The following is a 12,631-nucleotide window of genomic DNA, read 5'->3' as shown; positions in this document are numbered from 1 at the left end:
CGAGAAAACTCACAGATAAGATGTCCACCACAAACATACTTGGTCGGATATCGAACCAGGGACCCAAGGCACCAGAGATAAACCTGTACCGCTGAGCTACTGGGCCTCTCTAAAAAGGATGTTTCTCGACTGGTTCTTCGACTCGGCCGCACTTCACATTTCTGTCTCAAGCAAGAGAATATTTTCGTACGACTTTTGCAGAAGTCGTGCTCAGTAGAGTCTCGTGTGCCACAAGTAGTGCAGGGAAACTATAGTCTACGGATGCCATATCCACTATTTAGCTTAAGAAATTGTACAGGACAGATATTCAGAATGGGCATGACGTTATCTCTATTATACATGTGTTCTTTGATTATAGTGGTTGCGTTCATTGTAAGCTGCATCGGTTTCTGAAATTTTGTATTATTTTAAATTCAACCCTAAACGAGCATGATCCTGGCCAAAGACAAATATTTATTATAAGAGAACGTATTTATACTAACTCACACAAATACACAATTAACCAAAAGATCTATTATCAAGTACTGTTTTCCTATGGTATTTATTTTTCGACAAAGCTAGCAAAAACATGTTGTTTCCACAATCGAATCCCCTAGCGGCAGCGGCGGTAGAAGTTAAAAGAAAAAAAAAACGATGGGAACTAAATGGAATGGGTAAAAGTGTAGTTAGTTGGAGATGAAGCAAGCATTGGTGGGGGGTGGGGGGTCAGGAATAGAATGTAGCATTGTTTGTTTTGGTTCTTGTGTCTCTTTCAGAGGAGATAGATAGAGTCCGCCAGGTTTTATAGAAAATCTCTGAGATCTTGCCACTAGACACGATGTGCTGTGTGAACTAAAGTAAAAACTATCTCTTTTCTTTCCTTCTTTCTTCTCTCTCTCTCTCTCTCCTCTTTTGGGAGGTATGGGATTTTCTTCAAAGAGAACAGCAAAAGAAAGTTGTAGCATGGCTTTGGTGAAAAGAGGACAAGCTCAGGAGAAAAATAATACACTATTGATTGGAATTCCTGCTTGGGTAAGATCGAAACGAGCTTTAGGTCATTGCAAAACGATTGATCGGCATAAATGCAAGAATTGTCCAAATAATGATTCTTAATCCGTGTACACGCTTAGGTGGAAGGATACATACTTTTCTTTTATGAATTGCCCTTCTTTGTGCCGCAATTTGAGGATTGCTATTTAAGTAATAAGATAGCGAACTCTGGTCTAGCGATCTAGAAATAATTAGAAAAAAATTAAATGAAATCTATAAGTTTTACGTCCCACAATTATGCCGGCTAGCCTAAAGGAGACGATGATGATGAGAAATGAATGAAATGGTGGAATGAAAATATGTGAGGAAACGGGAGACCCCGAGAATACCCACGAACACAGTGATTGTCCACCACAAAGCTCACTTGGCGCGAATTGAAATCGAACTAAGAACCCCATGCACCAGAGGTGAATGCTCTACCACTGAGCCACCGCGGCCCCTTCAAATGTATTAGAGTTTTAGATAAAAATAAAAACAGACTTATTATGAAAAGTAAGTTTGCAACCTTTGTTTGAACGTTAAATCAAAGTTGAGTTGCTTCAACTATGAATCTGAGGAGGAAGGTTGATAACACATAACCAATGAAAAGAGAGGAAACAAATGGGTGGTAAAGTTCAGTGCTATGAAATTCTTGTTTCTTTCCGGAGCTTTGTGTTTTGAATCAATACATGCTTTTCTTCTTTCCTTTCTATTGCTTATCCCTTAATTTCACAACATACACACACACACACACACGCTTACACACATTCATAATACATACATATATATACATAGAACGAGAAGGAGACTGTGTGAGAATGGTACCATGTCTGTACACTTGTAATGCTTATATTTCATGAGGTCGTTTCGCCAGACGAGCAAGCAATTCCATAATAGCTCATCTGCCGTTGATGTGCCCTTTGGGAAAGTGAAGGCCCTGCTGACCGGTGGTCAAGCAGGCGAATGACACACGGAAATACAAAAGCTTTATGCTTCAACAACATAGAAAACTAACGTCAAGGCAAGTAAGGAAGGGAAGAATAGAAATAACGGCCCATTTTCCCTCTGTTATTACAGATGGGATTCTGGCAAAGGGCTAATAACGTCTGCGTGTCTGCCTGGTCAATCTAACCACCCCCGCCGCCCTTCATACTCGCCAACCCCAACTGACTGAGTGACCATTCCATGTATGGACGTATATATATATATATATATAAAGGAAGAAAAATCGGACGTGAGAGAAAAATGAGATAAAGGGTAGGTTGGGGGTAAAATGGGGACAGTAATTTTGCTTTCACTGATTACCGCTAGATGGGTCTGGCGTCCTGTATAACGTTCCTTTTTGACAGTAGGGGGACAATTACATTATACGAATCTGCACGTTTTCCCCTTCCCTAACAAATGAACAAGAAGAAGAAGAGGACGAAGACGCTAGAAGAGGAGATTAAACATTCTAGAAGAACGCCAAAACGAAAATAAAAGAAAAGATTTCACAGAGGAGAAAGAGAAAAAAATTAAGAAAGACAGAATCGAAAGAAAAATTGCTGACTGTAGGAAGCTTATGAGAAGACCACAATCAACACGAACTTTTCCCTTTTTTTTATTTTCTACAACGTTATTTCTTTTCTGCTTTCCTAGAGCTTTTGGTTTGAAACGAAATTTTCTTCATTTTCTGCTCAAGACTTTCCCTTTCTTCTTCTTTTTTTATTTCATCTCTTCTTCATCTTCGTTTCTCTTCATGTCCAGTCAGAATCTAGTCTTTCTCCGTCCTCCCCCCAACTCAACCAGCAACTTTCAACCGTAAGAGTCTCGTTTTTTCCTTTACAATAAGGTCCAAATTCCGATGCCTAGCATAACACAACCGAGGTAGTGGTCATTCTTGGTCACGACTGACTATTCTTTTCCGACTCGTACCCACCCCCGCCCTCGCTTCTTCACTTCCCAAGTTTTCTCTCTCTCTCTCTTTATCCATCTTACAGCGCCATCTCTTTTTCCCTTTTTTCGTTGCCTAATTTTACCCGCGGCGCAGATCTTCGTAACAGCCGCAAAGAGAAAGAGAGAGAAAAAATGTTCAGAGAATACTAGGATCTAAGGGCGGATTGTTGTTGCTCTAAGGGGATGAGATGATTTTTTTGAGACGAGAATCTTAAGAAGATGATGGCTAGGATGAAAGAATGGAGAAGAAAACTCGAGAACAAAGACAAATACTCAAAAGTTCTTTTTTTATTTTTTTTTAATCTGAAGGTAATGAGAAATATGGTATTTGTTTTTATCTCAAAGGTGCAAGTACTTCTTGAGCCTAGGAAGCAATATAACATTACATTTACATCTCATGAGTGTCTCTAAGTACGGTAACCTCTAAGAGGCGCGCACATAGGGGAGGGTCTATCTCGTCCGGACACTCCCTAATTCAATATACCTACATTTGTACACTTTTTCAATAAAACTATACTTTTCAAAGGGAAGTAATTGATCTAGCATGAAAATTTGATCTTACACTTCATCTGTACTCTTTCTCTTATTAAAAGAATCTAGTTCTACCATTTTTTCTGAAAATATAACTGGAAGTATTTTACAATTACAATTACAATTACAATTTTCGGGTGAAGAATAATACCCATTCAATACTACATAGATGTAGTGGCTTGTAATATTTAACCCCCCACAAAGCTTGGCCCCCCCTCAACAAAAATTTCTGAGTACTCACAGACGTAGTAGCTTATAGTATGGACCCCCCCGAAACTTGAACCCCTCCAAACAAAAGTTTCTGGGTGCATACCTGGCCATGAGTATAGCGTTCCGTTAACGTTAACGTAACACGTAACTTGAATGTTATATAAGTCAAATTTGAAAATTTGTAAAGTATAACTTCTTAACACACCGTAATATAATATAAAGATTATTAGTTGAACCTCAGGCCCTAGTAAGTTTATGGTAGATAACATCTTTCCCCTGGGTTTTCTCGGGGTACTCCAGTTTCCTCCCACAATCACATTCCACCAATTCTTCCATCATCATTCACTTGATCTAATCATTTGTCTCCCTTAGCCTAAAGGGCATAATCGTCGATCTTAAACTAAAATATTTCATTTCATAAAGACTATTATTATATAAATAACTTTCGCACTCGTTGCATACTGCAATAGATGTCACAACTACAAAAGCCACAAACATGCTTGTAGTTATAATTTTCGTCTGAAACTGAGAATTGTTGTAAGTAAGTCTAGAAGGGGTTTACTGTATATATTTTAGTGTATTTCTAATTATTTATTGGTGCTTGATTTCTTATCGTAATCATGCGTATTTCGTAGAAACTTTGTTAAAATTGAAGAAATTTCGAATTATAATTTCATTCCCAAGATTAGCTCCTCTCACGAGAGTAAGTTCTTGTACGTCGTTTTTCGAGAACAAGAATAAATAAAAAAAACTTTTGTGACACTAAAGAAGTATATCGTTTGTTCTGAATAATTAATTGACAGTTTTTTTTATTTTGGTGGAAGAAATGGTTATTTATTTATTAACTGTGTAAATAGCAAATATACTGGTAATTAGCAGATTACTGTTCGTGTTTCCCTAACGGTGACATACGCACATTTTATGCACATACTACTTGTAATGAGATAATGTAAATTATGCATATTACTATTTCTTTGAACATTCGGCTTTCTGTTCTCAAAACGCTACCTTCTTAAGTAGGGATAGCTGTTTAGTCTTATTAGCATAGAAGGTTTTGAAGTTTTGTAATGGTGCAGGTATTAGAAAAGGAGAAAGAAATGAAATATTTCAGCTTGATGACCCACGATTATGCCTGTTAGCCTAAGGGAGACACATGATTAAGACATGCGAATGATTAGGAAAAGAATTAGTGAAACAAGATTATTGGAAGAAACGGAATGATCCCAAGAAAACCTACGGACACGATTGCCTACTACAAACTTACATTGCCGGGGAACGTAACAGGAAACACACACACACACTAGAGGTAACTGTTTTAGCACCAAACCACGAGGTTTAAGCACGAGCATGAAGGTGGTTCGAGGTTTAAGGTGACACTAAGATTCGTGTGGATTTTGTGTAGTGCGATTAATTTTGCACGGTTTTTTTGATTATTTATTCATTTAATTCTACCATAATTCATCGTATCATCTTTAATTTAGCAATGAAATGCATTATTATGGTTAGTATTTTTAGGTGCTTGCCTGTTTCTGTTAGAGAAAAAAGGCTTTTAGAAAGTACCTAATGTGTCAAATATTCTCTCGAGATGGAAATAGATGTAATTTTCCAGCACCTTTTCTTCCTTTTTGAGCTCTTTATCTCTCTTCCCCTTAACCTACCCTTAAGCCAATTTTACCTCTTTTTCCTTTTCTTTTCCTGACATTTTCTAAAATGTTATTCCATCAATTTTAATCAAAAACTCATTTCATTTTAATTAATTTATTTTGTATTACCTCTAGCTGTACAATACAACAAGAGAAGCAACTATCCTCTTATGCAGAGCATTGTTATTGTCACTTTCAATTTGTTTGTGTTACCTATCATTATTCTTAGTTTAAAGTTAGTTTCCTTCTTTTAAATTGTAATGTAGTATGTAGTCATCTACTGTTTGTATTTTATAAATTTGAAGCTTTCTCAATTTAATGACGTGTTAGCCCTGCTAAAGGGGAATGAATTCCGATATTTTACCCTTACGAAGAATAAAATTAGTTAGAGATGAATCAAAACTGAAGGAACATACAATCAAATACACTGTCTGAGAATCAGAGTTCACTTTGGACCAAGATTATCAGTGAGACTCATACAACAACATATTTACAGCTCAAAACATCAGAATAAAAGTCTTCAAGCAATATAAATAAGTAAAATCCAACACACTATATTACTAAATGTGTTTAAATACGTTTTTCCTCTAAGAAGTAAAGTATACATTTTTTAAAATTTATTTTTGTGCAGCTACAACACAGACGGGAGTTGCACTCAATGCGGTGAACCATCGAACCTTCAAAGAATTTCTCTAAAACATCCAGACTAATGCTAGTATCCGATAAGAATATTTTAAGAATTGGAGAAAACCAGCGCCAGTACAGGACGAAATTAAGTTCTTAAAAATGTTTCCGGCGGTTACGAACCAAGCTCTTCGCATATAGTTTCAGCAGTTAAAAATTTAAAATACGTTTTCAAGGTTTAAAGATGTAACTTGTTAGGTAATCCTCTTTATAAGGTTTATAATCCCATTAGGCATGAATATGATACTGCAAGATAGTTCATCTCTGTCCTGAAGAACATTCTTCTGAACGCTCCGTATCACATTATTTACTACAGACAAAACGTAGCAATAATTTCTCCAAATTTCCCGTGCGTTACTCACTGCGCATGATAGGTTGAGTGTTGTCTTCTAGGGTGAGAATTTTGACAAAAAAGCAGTTTGTGCTTTCTCGAGGTTCACAAAACTCATGTTCAATTTCCAAAGGGCACGCCCTTCTTCATCCAGAGAAAATATATTATTTACAGGCAACTGATTTGTATCCAGGCTGACAAATCTGTGATGGATATCAATGAAAAGTTTAGAAAAACAAGACAGAAAAATAGTTCACTATAAACTTGTAGATAGGCGTAAGCCGTCTACCTACCAACTAAGCAGCCCAAATCCCACCCCCAGTAGAACAGGAATTGTTTTATCGTTCCACCGTTGTTCCAATCAGACTCAGGAGTTCACCCAGCATTTGTAAGATGGGTACATGAAAAAACCGGGGAGGGAAAATGAAATTAAATCTTTGAGTTTTACGTCCCACGCTTATACCGGCTAGGCTAAAGGAGACGGTGATATTGAGAAAGGAGTGAAATGGTGGAATAAGAAAGTAACCACGAGAAACCACGAGAAAACCCACGAGCACGGTGTTTGTCCACCACAAAATCCACACGGCGCGAGATGGGATCGAACCAGGGACCCCTAGCACTGGAGGTGAACGCTCTACCACTGAGCCACCGCGTCCCCCAAACCGGCGAGGGAGACAACCGGAGCATGTTACTGACTAATTTACTTTTGTATTTGCCAATATTTAGAAATTATGGAGCCTTATTTTCACTCAACCCTATCATTTACTACATCAAGAAACAAACATACTATACTGTATACTTATGCACTAACAGAACATTATGAATGTCACACAATTAAGAATAATAATATATATATCCTCAAAATATGCAAAAGTGAATAACATGATTTTAAACAACATTTTCCCCAAATATTGTCAAAAAAGATCAATTATGTGGTCATTGTGCCTTGAATTTGTAAGGCGAACATTGTATTCTTAAATTTTAAAGCCATATCCATGGTTCCATTTATTGTACTTAAACCTGGTATATATTTTAATAAAACGAGATTGATCAGAGATTGTACTTTATGTTGTTAAAGCAAATATATCATGAACCAGACAGTTGCAGACGTTTAGGTGTGCAATTTATTGGACAATAGAAATTATATTCTACGTTAAAGATCTTGGAAACAATTATTAGTACACGTAATAACAGTGCCAAGAGAACAGCAATTTTAATGCAAAAATATTGAAGCATTTTGCCTGTCACCATATGCAACCCAAAATACCGAAATGTTCTGCTAGGTCCTCTATAAAGAAGGCGTAACAGAAACTGCTTTTGAAGTATAGACTCGTGAATGTCAGTATGTTGATGCTTCGAAGTGAATTGCAACGAAAAGGAATCATTTTATAACATAGAATTGAACTATTTTTTTTAAACGCTTATAGAAATCCAATGGAAATTGTTTCAATGTTGATTTACATAGAGTAAAAACGATAAGAGAGAGCAGGAAGCTGATTAATCAGTTTAGCGTTTTAAAAATAGGTACCACTATCTCTCTTAATCCTCTAATCAAACCGGAAGTTGCATAAATCAACCACTTCCAGTTTCAATATTAATTGACGAAATATCACGCCCCCACAAATCATACTCCTTCACGTAGTGTACACGTGACACTGATTCTTGTTTTTATAGATATGAATTAAACAAAAAGTGTTTTCTACAAAATTCTATAATACATACATAAAACTTCACTGTTTATCAGATGATGACATAATTGGTACATTGTTTTAAATTTAGTTAAAAATACCCTAAGAATTCACTCGAAACATTTACAAAACTTGAAATAAACCAAATCCTACTTTAGATTAAGTATGCAATTATCTAAGAGGCATGTAATGAAGTATGTTTCAATCGTAATATTAAGCGGAAAATGCGTTCTTTTCATTGTTGTCAATGAAAATAGGTCAGCTTTATGTTAAAATTTGCTTTCCTGGTGTAAATATAATTCTAAAGTACTGTTAAGTTTCAAGTTCAGTATATTCCTTCACTTTGAAATTTCTTAAAATATCTATTTTTCCATTAACATTTATACTTCCTCCTGACAATACAAGGTTCTTTCAATACACAAAGAAGTAGACGTGTAAAACATACAAAACTTGTAGATAGAGACAGGTGCTTATAGCTGGAATATTTATGTCATGTGAATAAAATTGCAGTCACGAATAACTTCAAACTTTATATTATTATTATCAACAAAAGAAATCTGACATTTCTACCTATAAGCATCTATTACCACACGGACGACTTTCGTTGGATGACAAGTGTCCAATATACGTATCAAATTCCAATAATCTTATTCTCAGCTTTCTAGATCGGAGTCTCTAAATTCCTAATTCAAACGGATCTCTAAGTTCTTGAAGATAATGGATCAGTATGTCTGACCTGTATTCTAATCTAGAATCATTAGCATTAAACGTAGAAAACAAACCATCCAACTACGTGTGGGATAATAATAATAATATTTATTTATGTGCCATGAACAGCCTAATGAAAAAAACAGCACTTTGTCATAGAAAAATAAATACATACTACGTACAATGCTGTAATGTCTTTCGGTAGAGTCAATAACAGTCCGGGATATAACCTTTTCCCAAATCTATTTATAAATTATTACAAAACTTCTTTGTAAGTATAAAGAGAACAAATCAGAGGCTTTTCTTATCGCAAGTAAAGCTGAATGAAGTTAAATACTTTTGAACCGGAACACTTTAGATACACGGCAGCCTCCACAGGTTTAGGCTGTAGTTAGGAATCCCCTTAGCTCATGGAAGCCTCCACGGATTTGGTCAAAGTAATACTCCTTAGTCCAGGTTACCTCAGGAGCAAGTGTGGGTTATGCGATCAGTAACCAACTGATACTCTGGTCCTGTTTTAACCCTTTTATAGGTGATTTCTGGGTGGTTCGTTCCTCCGTGGGTTCCGTCATGCTGACTTCATGTCTTCCTGGTTACTTCGTGTGTATCGTTTGCTTGTATTGATGTCTAAAAACAATAGCACGTGGTTTATAGACATAACATGTGCTCGATAAAATAATACGCACTAAAAGATGAAGATCCTTACAATATTATATATTATTACGTACGTATATGACCTATTCAAACAATTAAAAAAATTACAATAGTATCAATTAAACATTAATTTACTTTCAAATTATTATTTTAGTCTCGAAATAAATGTAGTCAAAATATCTTACAAATATCATTCCTCAATCTTAAAAATTTGTTTTCCTACTGATTAAAAATGTATAGCGTAAATTAATGAAATAATTGGTCATTCTTCTTAAAATTACAGATTTTTGAATCTAAGGAAACTAATATGGTTCGTTCTCATATTATACATTAATATCCTTTTACCTATATAATGTATGGAGTATGCGCTATAATATCTATTTTCTGATAAATTTTTGAATAAAATCTGTTTTAAATAACTGTTCTCCTGTCACTTAATGTCTGTATGATATTGTGATTGCCTAAATTAATCCCAATATCATTAACTATGTGAGTAGTAGCCTCCAAGGGAACCCATAAGGGGGGGCAAAGTGGGGCGCTCGTCCCCCTTAAGAAGAAATTGTACTTGGGAATATTGAAAACCCAATAGAATTTTTACAATAGTTACAGCGAAATTTGAAACTATATTTGAAACGTCGCTTATACTTGCCCACCTTGGAAACCACAACATGGGCGCCCTTGGTAGCCCCTACTCAGTTTACGACGCAGTAGCCCAATGAAACAGTTTTGAATGATTCACATTTATTTGCAAAGATTGTACATATGTTATTCCAAATAACTGCACCAAACTCTACTTTTGATCTTGCAAGTATGTTTTATTATTATTATTATTATTATTATTATTATTATTATTATTATTATTATTATTATTATTATTATTATTATTATTATTATTATTATTATTATTACTTGTAGCACTGATAATCAAAAAAAATCTTGAAGTGAGAGCAACTTCAAAGTTATTACAGTTATGTTAAATGATTACACTATTGAGTTTCTCTTAAAATTCTAACCCTGTTTCATATATCACAATACACCCTTACCATTTAAACTTTTTTGAGTGAGATTCAAAATGGCGAACAAGAAAATAGTGGCCGTTCACCTGACATGCACCATAAAGGTTTCCTATCGGCCTATCGTGTCGGTAAAATTACCAATTCCAGCTATCATATCTACACTCGCATTCATTTTATAAAGTGTGGTAAAAGACTTTTGACTCACCCTGTCTTTCGGTGAAACAATTGAAGGTAACGAATTAAGAAAATAAATTATAGTTCAAGTATCAAAAACATTAACAGATGGTATTCATAATTGGAATATGCCGTGCCGCATAGTTTCTCTTCATTTTAAAAATATACATAGTTCGGGTCCCACTTTGAAATTATAATTCAAGTCTTGTAGAGTCCTAGTGGTAAAAAGATATGTTGATTAATTCACATTAATTATTATTAATCCCAACAAAAATGCAAATAATGGGTATTAGGTATTTGCATTTTTGTTGACGTGCGCATAAAAAATTTGGGAATAATACGTCCAATAGGAACGACAGACTAAGATGATTCAATTAAATATTTGTGTGTTGTCATTTCTCATTTTATTTATGTACACGTCAATAAAAATAAAAATGTTGTATGTCAATTCAATTCTGTATGTTCGTATCGATGTGCTAATTGGAAATAATGTTAAGTAGATAAGAATTGATTGAAGAAACATTTAACTCTCTTGTCCATACCTGGTGTCCGAAAGAATGTTAAGTATTATTAAAGGACCCCGCACTTTTCTTATGGAAAGTGGCTTTCGGCTAATGTTGTTGAAACTTCGCTGGTTGATAGTTCTTAACATGTGGATCAAAAGTCTCAATGGGCACAAAGACCGAAATCCACTCCTTCCCCCCAAAAAACCGCCTCCAAGTAGCTGGGGGGGATTGAACTGATTTCAGTATGTAAAACAATTTGTTGTTTTAATCAACTCAACAAGGACCCCAAACAACCACATGTTAGACTATCAAACTACCCCACTTGACACCGCCCTTTGCCCCCACATATCCCCCCCCTGCGAATTACCTTACGGATGTTCCATATTACTGTAGTTTATAGTTGCGCGTATGTGTTGAAATACCTACAGTTTTGGTCTCACCGACGATATAATGGGTTTCACGTATCGCTGATTACGAATCTGAGGTGAGAGTTCTAGAATTCAAGATGGCTGATCAATATGGCGGATCAAAAACACGAAACCCCTGAATGTAGCCACAAATTGTTGTTTACTAGGGTATTTTGGGTCGTTGGTTACGAATCTGAGGTCAAAATTCTTGAATTCAAGATTGCAGATCCAATATGATGGATAAAAACGTCGAAGCCACAAATCGTAGTAGACTAGAGTGTTTTTAGATCGCTGTTTAGGTACGCAACATTCCTTGATACTTCAGCCACCATGTAGAATTATTCTGCACCCTTGCCTTTTACCAAAACCCACCACAGATATCTTAATGCTGAACGGTGTTGAAATAATTCATCAATTATCTGTTCATTATTTTCACCATTTCGGTTTGCAGCATCTAATGTGGTACTTAGCAATGAGTCATCGGGATATCTAATATTCTGTAAATGTCGTGCATGGCCTAAATACCACAAGACACTTGCAACTTGCGCACATGTACCTAATGTACGAGCACCGCTTTGACATGTACAGTAGTAACCTTGAATAACATTTTGATCATAATCCTGGTCATTCTGTTAGTAGACAGAGGATACCGCGATGCAATTCCTTTACTGGAATATTTAGGAATTGATCATAGAATGCCTGCACTCCTACTACCACCTGAAAGACAACTATCAACAGAAGATGCGAATACTTCTCGACTAGTTACTAAAAGTCGATGGATAGTCGAGGCAAGAAACGGGTATCTAAGATCTGTTTTTAAGTTTCTAGCACAAACGTTGAATCTGCAACATGCAAAGAAACTGAATAGTTTCTATCGCATAGCTGGAGCTATTTTGAACAGATACCATCCCGTTATTTTCATGCAAGATGCAACCATTGAATTAGCTAGAGAAATGAGAAATAGGTCAATTATGCCGAACGTTGTTAAAGCAAGAGTGGAGGTAGATAATCTTATTAGAAGGGACGATCAATGGGTACCGCTGAATGATCAAGGCCTAATTGATTTCTCTGTATTTAACTTAAGTTACTTACGAGATTTGACTGTAGGCAGATATCAAGTAGATCTCTCATCCTCT

Source organism: Thermobia domestica, unplaced genomic scaffold, assembly GCF_964235325.1.
Source record: "Thermobia domestica unplaced genomic scaffold, izTheDome1.hap1.1 HAP1_SCAFFOLD_885, whole genome shotgun sequence".
Classification (NCBI taxonomy): domain Eukaryota; kingdom Metazoa; phylum Arthropoda; class Insecta; order Zygentoma; family Lepismatidae; genus Thermobia; species Thermobia domestica.
The sequence above is the reverse complement of the archived record's forward strand: the minus strand, read 5'-3'. Positions refer to the sequence as shown.